Raw genomic sequence first — 7251 nt, 5'->3', positions numbered from 1 at the left:
GAACAATTAAAAACTCCTGACTTTAAAAATTTAGAAACTAAAAAAAAAAGTTGTTCCAGACATAGTTGTCAATAGCGGCCGTAGCAGAGCGGAGCGGCACCCATCCGCGACGGACACGTGTTTAGCGGCGTGGTTTCGGGTTGCGGCTGGAACGGCCGCTATCGTGGCGGAGCGGTGCGGGTTGCGGAGCGGTTTTTCGCGCCTCTACTTCAAAGCACTGGTGGTTCTGTTTTGTGTTGCTTCTTCTGCCTTGTTCTTCCCAGAGAGAGGGAGGGAGGGAGAGAGAGAGAGAGCTCTGTGTTGCTTCCTGCTCTGTTCTGTGTTGCTAAGATATCCTCGATCTCAGATCTCACTTGACGAAGTTGCACCCGCGGGCTCCACCAACTATTTATCTCCACGTCTCCCAAAATTGTCCTGCCTTAACAATGATCTGTCATGTGTATACAGTAAATTCAAGTTTTAATATACCATTAGGGGATTGAGCAAAAAAAACATATATACCACTAGGGTTGGCTTATGTAGAGGCAAACAATATTAATATATAATAATAATGTTGATAATTAAATAATATAGAAATAATATTAAATAAATATAATAATATCATAATTTTATAATATTAAAAACTTATATATATATATATATATTTATATTTTTGTTTTTGAACATATATATATATTATTAATTATTTATATATTTATATTTTTGTTTTAAAGTTTAACATATCTAGTTAAATTGTAGCCGAACAATATTAATATATAATAATAATGTTAATAATTAAATAATATAGAAATAATATTAAATAAATATAATAATATCATAATTTTATAATATTAAAAACTTATATATATATATATATTTATATTTTTGTTTTTGAACATATATATATATATATATTATTAATTATTTAACATATATAAAAAAAACATTAGAATGGTCATCCTGTTATCCGTTATCCCACTTTTGGGGTCAGCCACACCGCCGGTGTTGACAACTATGGTTCCAGAAAATTTAAGCTTCCAATGGACACTTACACCTTAAGTTCCAGATAAACTTCTTTTAGATGTGTCCATTTTGCCATATATGCTACTATGCTTTCTTTTTTACATTTCTCTTTTAAATATTTGTCATGTTGTTTTATTGATTTCCTTATTCAATGCTGCAAATCGCCAAACTCCTCACCCAAAAAGATAGAAGTTACAATTTTCATTGGTCTGTGTACGGTGTTATACTGAGGGCGAGCCCTGGTGTAGCGGTAAAGTTGTGCCTTGGTGACTTGTTGGTCATGGGTTCGAATCCGGAAACAGCCTCTTTGCATATGCAAGGGTAAGGTTGCGTACAACATCCCTCCCCCATACCTTCGCATAACGAAGAGCCTCTGAACAATGGGGTACGAAGTTTTTTTGTGTACGGTGTTATACTCTTATTCATACATCAAGTAACAATTATTTCTTCAAATTTCACCTTCCCTTTCTTTCCATTTTTCTCCCATGGTTTTTTTCCCATGGGGATGTGTTTCCTATATTATTTAAATCAGAGCTGAGAATTATTTTATGGCTTTTACATATTTGTTCAAGACATAATTGTTTTGTCACGGGGACCTTAATGCAGAGCTAATGCATACTTCTATAGTTTTGGCTCAAAACTTCAAATGATGAATCACATGTTTACATATGTTTGCCAATATAGTTTAGCACTTTCTAACTATTTTTAATCAAGGCCTGGTAAATGCAATAATGAGAGAAGACATTTTATTTTTGCACTCTGAATTTTTTGTGCATGTATATTGTGTCACATCATTTGCCTTTGACATTTCTTTATGGTTAACAATAATCCCAGTACGGCGGGGACCATGGCGAAGTCGATGTCGACAGCAGGGACACTCGCTGGTGGCGCAGCATGGACGGAGGGACGAACGACAGCCTCTTGACGTTGCGAGGAAGCAGAACGCAGAAGTGAAGAAGAGGATGAACAGTAGCAGAACACGTGAGGGAGAGGGAGAGGGAGAGAGACAAGAGACAGGTTTTTAAAATTTTAAGTGAAGGGCATTTTTATCACTTCACTTAAAATGTTGAATGCACCAGCAAGGTGCACAGAAAAACCCTTGTGTCCGGAGACAGGAAAGAGTAGCTCAGATCCAACAAAAGATATGTTTCGTAATAGTGCTAAAGCCCAACCTGCTAACAGGGTTTTGCCTTTTTACGCAACACTAAAAAAAAAAAAAAAAGTCAAAACGATCATAACAAGGAACTGCACCAACATAGAGATTAGCTCACCATTCAAGTTCACGAATTTTTCGAAAGTCAAGGCATGTCACACTTTTTTCAAACCATAATTTCAAATCAACAGAAGAGAAAGTACACGACAATTCCAATGCTACTTATTCATGGTTCATATGATTAATAATGAACTACATCGAAGCAACTTATGGTTTTTGTTGGTTCACATAAAATCAGCTTAATTATGCTTTTTTATCAATCTTAGATAATACTATCTCCAGTCTTATTTATAAGAAATTATAGTGTATAATACACTTCAACTTATTTCTTATAAAAGAACGAAAGGTAGTAACTGTTTAATCTAGTTGCGGTTGAAAACCGAGCATTTCTTACGAATTTCACCTTGATTCCCAACCAGAACATCAATCTCCCCCATCTTTACAATCGCATTCGCAAAACCCTTTTGGAACTTATCACCATTCGAAGCGAAATCCAATACAAACCCTTTGGTACCCGCATCCAATGCAAGCTGCTGATCAATCTGCAGCAATCCTTTCTTCGCAAGAATCTCCTTATAAAACTCAAAAAACAAAAGAACTTTTCTGATCCAAAGGTGTAGCTGGATCCCCTCTCGAGTTGCACAACTTCACCAACTTAGCATTCAATGCAGGGTCCATAGTAGGGTCAGGTTTCGCCCGAGATTCTGCCAGCAAAGAAACTACAATGTGCAACACCAACGGTGTGTGCTCTGAAAAGGGTCACCATTTCCTGTTTTGTTATGCCTTTACTCGCGAAGAATTGTAATGTTACGGACACAGGACTGTCAGATCCTGGAATGTTGACGTCGTTGATGTTGGATACTAATCTGTCGCGTCTTCCCGTCCAAAGGTTGTATTTGGGTCCTCTTGATAAGGCCACGGTGTCTCTGGTTGCTAGGGTTATGATGTCTGCACATGACAGTTGAAGGACATGCTGCCTCGAGGGTTTTCTTCGCTTCGTCGATGAGGTTGTAGCCCCGAACGCTGTCGTTGGTGCCGGAATCTTTCTCTGCCATGTTGGCCTTGGTGGAGTTTATGAGTAGGGATGATCACAACCCTATATTTACAAATTAAGAAGAGTGTTTCTTATGTGAAGTATCGTAAGTTACAATAGTTTGGTTTGCATAAAATAAGAGTAAGAGAAATACAAACAATACACACTTCTTAACACATGGCCTCGGTAATGAAAAATTATTAAGTGGTTTTAGACTATTATTCAATTTATGATTTTGATTAATTTAATAAAGTATTATTATTTATTTTCTTTTATACATAAAAATTTAAAGATATCACGTAAGGATAGGTCAAAACCATAAATAAGTGGTCGTCTAAGATCATTTAGGGGATGTTTGGTTTGGTTGTTTTCTGTTTTTATTTTCACTGGAAAAAAAAATGGTGATGAAAATGTGTTTAGTTGAATTTCTGAAAACATTTTCAGTGAAAATGAAAATAGGAAACAACCAGAAAATGAAAATAATAAATTCTCGTTTTCAGTATTTTCAGTTGAGAACAAAAATCTTATTTCGGGTAAAATGAAATTGCGGTGACGATGAATGTAATTTTAAGCAAATCTAAAAATAAAAAAAAGACAAGAAGTCAATATATAATAAATTTTCAGTATTTTTATTTCATGAAAACAGAAAACAAGAAGTCAAACCAAACATGTTTTCAAAATTCTAATCTTTTGAAAATGAAAACAGCTTTCAGAAAATAAAAACAGAAAATGAAAATGCAAATCAAACACACCCTTAATAATTTATCCTATTGGTCAAAGAGTATAAGATAGTTTTTGAACATATTTGTACTCCATTGATAATTATTAGACATATTTTTAAAATATTAATCAGTTGAAAATCACCTTATAAAAATCTAAAGAGTATATTTATATATTTATAAGATAGTTTTTTGAACATATTTGTCAATGCCTGCTAGAATATATTTTTTTTGAAATATTAATCAGTTGATAATTTTTACTAGGGTTGTTTTATCTGACCACAACCAATGATGTTTTTAAACCGACATCAACCAAGGTTATTTTTTGATCAACATCAAATAAGGTTTTTTTGTCAAAGTATGCCGGAAATATTTGTCATCTGACGTTAGCTGGGACTATTTTTCGGTTAACGTTGGTTGAGTCTATTTTTCAGCAGATGTTGACTAGATTTTTTTTACCAACGTCGACTAGGGTTTGTTTGGCCAACACCGTCTAGGGTCTTTTCAAACGACATTAACCAAGACTATTTTTAGCCAATGTCGGCCTAAAAAATTCTAGCAGGCATTGACAAAAAAATCTACATAATATCGGCTAAAAAAATAGCTTGGTCGATGCCGACCAATAGAACGTATCCAATATCGGCCGAAAAACATCATTGGTCAACGTTGACCGAAAAATCCCTAGTCGACGTTGGCTAAAAAATAGCCCTGACCAATGTCGGACAAAAAACCCTACCCAACATCGGCTATAAAATAGTCTTGGCTGATGTTGGCTAAAAAATAGTTTTGACCGATGTTGGCCGAAAAAACTCTAGTGGATGTCGACTATAAGAACCTAGTCGATGTCGACTAAAAATAGTCATACTCAATGTCGGTAAAAAATACCTAGCTGGTGTTACCAGAAAAAACCCTAGCTAGCATCAATAAAAAAATCTAGCTATTGTGGTTAAGAAATAGCTCTGGTGTATGTCAGCTAGAAAATCCTAGTCGATGTCGGCAAAACAAATCCTAACCGATGTCGGATAATAAAATCTAGTTGACATCAGCCAAAACACTCTAGCTAACATCGACTGAAAAATAACCCTAGCTGATATTGGTTAAAAAATAGTTTTAGCTAATGTTGGCTAGAAAAACCTAATTGACATCGGCTGAAAAATCCTAGCAGGTGTCTACTCAAAACTTAGCAATGATCGATGTCAGTAGAAAAAATCTAGCCAACGTCGGCAAAAAAAAAATCATTGGTCAACATCAACTGAAAAAACCTAGATGACAACGGTCAAAAAAATCTTTGGCCGACGTCAGCAAAAAATTCTCATGACTGACGTCAGTGAGAAAATAACCCTAACCAACATCATCTAAAAAAAATCTTAGTTGATATCGGCAAAAAAATAACTTTGGTTGACATCATACAAAAAAATTCTAACCAAAAAAACATCGACCAACGTTAGTGAAAAACAACTTATGTCGATGTCAGTCGTAAAAACTTTGGTCACTCGTAGTTGCAAGTGTTGAGCGATAAAGAGTCGCGAGTAAGAACGTGAGTTAGAGTCGACATGTCTGAAAAAAAGAATTTCAAATTCTATATTTTTTGAGAGAATTTGAAATTCCACTATTTTAGTCAATCAAAATGATTCATAAAAATACAAAAAATTAAATTTCCTTTCAAATATTCTATACAAACAAGTTATTTTATATGAATCATTTTAAATTCTTTAAAAAAAACAAATTCTCTTGCTGAATTGTCCCATCCAAACACATAAAATCATGATTTAAGGTAATGTTGAAAGAATAAATATACTCATTCATGTGCTATGTGATATCTTAAGAGAGAAAGAAAAAGAAGCCTAAATAAATGATATGATTTGATAAAAAAGAAAAATAAAAAAATAAAATAAAGATATCAACTAGGAATTTGGAATTTGTTGGTGTCTAAATATAAACACTCATACTGAAATTTGGATATGTATGATTGTTTTTCTTGAAAGCGGTACAATGCAATGCAAGATGTTCACCAAAAATGTACAAATTATTTCATATATTAATTTGCTTAATTACTATGACCCTAGTATTGTATATGCGTGGAATATTCACCAAAATAAAATAAAAAACGTATTGTTTGGAATTTGCATTGGAACTAGTCAAAGGGTTAGTGGCAAATCATGATTTATTTATATTTTTTTTTATTCTGAGAGATTTAGTATCAGAGTATGTTTCGAATAAGATTTCTATATACTAAAAACTACAGAATTATATACTTGGTGAAATTTCGACGATGCCGTAGAAGTCTAAACTTGCCCGTTGATCCAGCATGTTGAAACAATGAAATTTGTATTAATTACTTTGATCTATTATTAATTTATTAATTAATAGCATATCTTATGCACAACAATACCAAAATCTTCGAAGAATCCGGTCGACTAAATCCAACGAAAACTTCAAACACCTGTAACGTGTCTGTTACCTTTTGTTTTTTATTTAACGTTTTACTTTTTCTTTTTGCATGTCAACTATCAAGATGGAGTTTTTTTTTATACCAAAAATAGGTTTTTTTTTTCGTTTTTCTAAATGGTGTTGTTTATTGAATTATTTACTTAAAGAAGTAAGTACTAACATGTGTTATAATGTCTGAGTTAAAAGTTCTACCATCTGTTACTATTATAATTTTTTTGTATAATTTTTTTTATAACTTTGAAGTTATAACTTTTTTATAAAATAAAACTTGGAGTCGTAAAATTATTTACTATTTTAGTGTAATTTTTTTATTTTATAAAAGTTTTTTTTTTGGTCTTACGACTTTAAGTTGTAATACTTATTTTTTAATTTGGAGGTGCATGGAGGTCCTGAACTTGGCTACGGCTTCGCTATGTACTTTTTTTTAATTTTATAATATTATATATTATTTAATAATATTAAGAATTTTTTAGGCATTTTTTATTTTGTTTTGTTTTTAATTTTTTTTAAATTGCTTACAAAATTTATTTATTTAATTATTAAATAAATAATTTAAATTTTACTTATTATTAATTTTATTTAATATGTTATATATTTTTTATGTTTTTATTTAATATGTTGTATATTTTTGTAATGTTTTATTATTTAAATATATTATCTCTTTTTAATATTATTTTATTTAAATATTTTTGTTATAATATCTGTTACGACTTATTCTTTTAGGTAAATAATTCAAAAAAAACTCCATCTAGAAAAAACAAAAAAAATACCCTTTTGATGTAAAATATCCTTTTTTTACTTCAAATTTTATAATATTGCATATTATATATTAG

General features: G+C 32.1%; 1 pseudogene across 1 annotated transcript; it reads right to left on the bottom strand.

Moving 5' to 3' along the window:
- Positions 1 to 1838: 1838 nt before the first annotated feature.
- Positions 1839 to 3297, bottom strand: LOC100790737 (peroxidase 44-like; annotated as a pseudogene). The gene has a single exon (XR_005889878.1). The product of XR_005889878.1 is annotated as a peroxidase 44-like (transcript).
- Positions 3298 to 7251: the final 3954 nt, after the last annotated feature.

The sequence above is a fragment of the Glycine max genome, chromosome 19 (assembly GCF_000004515.6).
Source record: "Glycine max cultivar Williams 82 chromosome 19, Glycine_max_v4.0, whole genome shotgun sequence".
Classification (NCBI taxonomy): domain Eukaryota; kingdom Viridiplantae; phylum Streptophyta; class Magnoliopsida; order Fabales; family Fabaceae; genus Glycine; species Glycine max.
The sequence above is the reverse complement of the archived record's forward strand: the minus strand, read 5'-3'. Positions and strand labels throughout refer to the sequence as shown.